Source organism: Perca fluviatilis, chromosome 10, assembly GCF_010015445.1.
Source record: "Perca fluviatilis chromosome 10, GENO_Pfluv_1.0, whole genome shotgun sequence".
NCBI lineage: Eukaryota > Metazoa > Chordata > Actinopteri > Perciformes > Percidae > Perca > Perca fluviatilis.
In genome coordinates this window covers 4,576,254-4,580,321 of record NC_053121.1, presented here as the reverse complement: position 1 = coordinate 4,580,321, position 4,068 = coordinate 4,576,254, and positions in this window count along the sequence as shown.

The following is a 4,068-nucleotide window of genomic DNA, read 5'->3' as shown; positions in this document are numbered from 1 at the left end:
TGCACACCCTGCATGCTGGTAATGGCTGAGGGTTACACACCCACATGAGGCCCAAAGGCTCTTTGCTAATGCCCCAAAACGTCCCGCACTCACAAAAATTACAAGGAAAGAGAAAATACAGGCAGAGTGCAGGATCTCTGCAGATAGACACCATCACACACTTGGGTCATAAGTAATGATTGTAGGATAAGGATTACTTTTGTAGTCTATACATTAGGGCTGGGCGATATGGAGAAAATCAAATATCACGATATTTTGGACCAAATACCTCGATATCGATACCACAACGATATTGTAGTGTTGACTATTGGTGCTTTCACAAAATATTTACACAATGAGATTTTTGATAAATAATCAGCAGTAATGGAGATCTAATAACTAAGTGGGGAAAGGCAAATAATATAACAATTACAACAGTCTGGTAAGTTGAGAAAATGACTTCAATTTACTGTAATGCAGCCTTTAAAACCAGGAAAAGACAACACTTATGCCACATTACGATATAACGATATCCAAAATCTAAGACAATATCTAGTCTCATATCACGATATCGATAGGATATTCGATATATTGCCCAGCTCTACTATACATTGTAATTTAGCAAAATCCTACATATTTTAACTTTATTATTTTTATTGAACTTTTATTGAACAACAACAAAAAATCCCCATGACTCCCCCTCCATAAAAAGGACTCCAAAATATTGGATAAAATAATCCATGGACAAAAATCTTCCTTTCAGTCCTTCATGTTGATATGTTGGAACGACACCGTCTTCCGTAAGCCCTTGCTTGGTGGAGTACTTGCCAAAGTGGCAACCCACAGCAGTGATGACTAGGGGTGGGAATCGATTGGCACCTCACAATTCGATTCCAAGGCCAACGATTCGATTCTAAACCGATTATCCATTATCAATGCAACAATTTTTTAATGTACATTTCCATGCGTGTAGGGCTGTGCTCGATTGAAGAAATTCTTAGTCGACTAACACTCATTCAATTGTATCGACTAATCGATTAGTTGATTTAATCGACAGATCTGTAAATCTGAGTTTCTCTGCAAAGAGTCATGCAACCGCACCACTTTAATTCTTGTGTTTACCAGAGATGTGCTCGTACGTTTCTTGGAAATAAGTCATTCAGCATGAAAAAAGCATCAAACATGACTAATCGACTAAAGAAATCTAAGTTGACTAAGACCAAAACGACCGATTAGTCAACTAATCGACTAAGAGGGAGCAGCCCTACATGCGTGATTTAAAAAAAATAAAATAATAATAAATAATAATAAATAAAATCTGAGTTTGGTACTCAAGAGTTTGCTAATCACTTCCTAGACAAAGCAGCTAGACAAAGCTTTGATTTTGACATATACAGTATTTGTCACACACAAGTTTTAATGAAATATTTTGTCTACTGAGGTTTTTATTTTTGTAGTCATTCCATGCTTAAGCCTTAAAAATGCTTGTGAAAGTCCCCTTCTCTCACAGTAATCTTCCATGTCAGAGGCTCAGTCATGTTTAAAGGTGGAGAATTGGCTTCTTAGAACATGAAACATGAGGTGGTCAGATGTAATGTGATAAAGTAGATGAACAGCCTATATGTGTTTTGCCTAATTATTTTATGTATGTCTTATTAGATCATGTGTGTGTGTATATATACAAAATGTAATTAATTTTTTCTTTTTTTTCCTTTTGGCCATTTTTGTGCGTTTTTTTCTTTTTTCTTTCTGCGCTCTTGCCTAAACTCTAAGTTGTTGTCCATTATCCCATCCTCTTTCAGTCACTCTGTTTTCTGATTTGTACTTGTCTGGAGACTTTAAAAAAGAAATCCACACATTTAAAAAAAAAACTTTTTTAAGATTATTAACTTATCAGAATCGATAATCGCATGGTTCTAGAGAGAATCGCGATGCATCTAAGAAACGATTATTTTTCCCACCCCTAGTGATGACACCATACACCTTATTGATCTCTTCACCAGAGCCGATGGCCTTCCCAGCATGGTTACAATTCAATGGGCACACTTTTCACCAAAACATGACATAAGACCCTTTGCAACCCTAATCTTACCCCCTGACTCTGCTCGCTTCTCATCCCAGAACATGTAGTGCAGAGTTTGCCCAAGTGTATTAAATTGCCTAAATTGCCCCCCACCAGGCCTAAACAAAAGAAATTAAACATTTTTTTTTTTTTAAACTAGTTACAGTGTCCAGTTAGCTTTCAGCGTTGACTTAATGTAGAGGAATCCGTCTTATAGCTTAATTAAATTCTCAATTTCTCGATTCTGTCCATGATTCTGTTATTATAGAAACTATCGGGCTCTACGTTAATGCTGCCATCAGTCTGTGACTGGCCCCAGGCGGGCCCTCGTTGAAAAAAAGACACTTGCCACCGGGGCCTAACTACTTATCTGGGGGAAACCACAACAAGTGTTAATGAATATATTCATTTACATGACTGTTCTTGTCTGTCAGTTTTCCAGAGCCTCAGCCGGCCAACCACTTCTCTGAAGAACTCTTTGGTCGCAGCGGGGAGGAAAGTGCCCTGAGCTCAGAGGACCAAAAGTCACCAGAGTTCACGGTCCGAGCCCGTACACCCAGTCCTCTCCCTCCACCCGCATCATCACCACCACCAACCCAAGTCAAGGAGAAATCCCAAACACCCAAGCTGTTCACCCCAAGCAAGATCAGCTTCACTGTAAGAACATTTCTTACACAAAGTTTTGTGCTCTATGCACTCTCTTTTTGCTACAGTTGTTCATAGCTGCCATCATGCTTAACATCTGTCTTGTGTGACTTAATATGTCAAGTTTTTAAAGGTTAAATGGGAACGGCAAATTCAAATTTACAGAGATACATAAATAAGTAAATAAACACATACTGTATGCAGTAGGGGTGCATGATATAGCGACTTAATATCGTTATCGTGATATCACGTTGCATAATATTATACCGAAAGTGTCACAATAAGTATGCAATATTTTGTTTATTTTGTGGAGCGCTGCGTCCCGTCCGTTGGCTGTGTGGCTTAGTTGTGTTTGATTTAGAGCCCGCCTGAAACGCTATAATGATCATCATTTCATTGGCCAGTTACCGTGCCATTTGCACGTTAGTGCACGTCAGCGCACGGGTCCACTACGTGACAAACCCTATGGAGCGTACCACGTGACGTATTTGCATATTTCGAGTGACAGTGTAAATGAAGAAATAGATAGAGACAACAAAACGGAACGAATCATGAGTGCATGATACTATCCCCAAAAAAAAGCCTGTTGCAGTTAATACGCCAGAGCTAGCCAAACAAGCCTCGCTAGCCAGCGTTTCTGCTAGCACAAAGTACGACAAGAACTCAAAGAGACATACCGAAATCACCATTGCTGTAACATATTATTTGGCCAAAGATAGGATGCCCATCCACACAATGGATAAAAAAGGCTTCAAGAAGCTTCTGAATGAACTAGACAAACGGTACCAAATCCCATCCCATACCTATTTCTCACAGGTAGCTATCCCACTACTTTACAAAAAGCGGTGCAGGCAGAGGTTGGAGTCGGATCTATTTGAATATTTTTCATTCACGACCGACCGGTGGAGCCGTATGCAAGTTTCACTGTACACTATATTGTTATGAATATTGTTACGATGCATTTTCCCGTAACCTTTGTTATTTTACATATGTTTAAAAATATCGAAATTAATATCAATATTGTAATATTGATAATCGATGTCGCAATATCACATTTTGTCAATATCGTGCAACCCTAGTATGCAGCCAGAGGTCTGCAATATACAGCATCGGTCTCTTGTATCTTCTCCTGCCTGTACTTAGGAGTTTAGGGAGTATAACTATTAGATTTTTTCTCAGAATATTTCAGAGAGCTTGTCTTTTTTACATTTTGAACAAGCAGGAAATATGACATACATTAGTTGACAAGATCAAACAACTTCCTAACACTGAATGCGTTAACTCCACCTTAAATATTCTTTTACATTTTAAAAATTCTAAACATTTGGTATTCAAGAAGCATGTTAATGAGCTTCATCCCAGTAAATGAAAACGTTTTAATT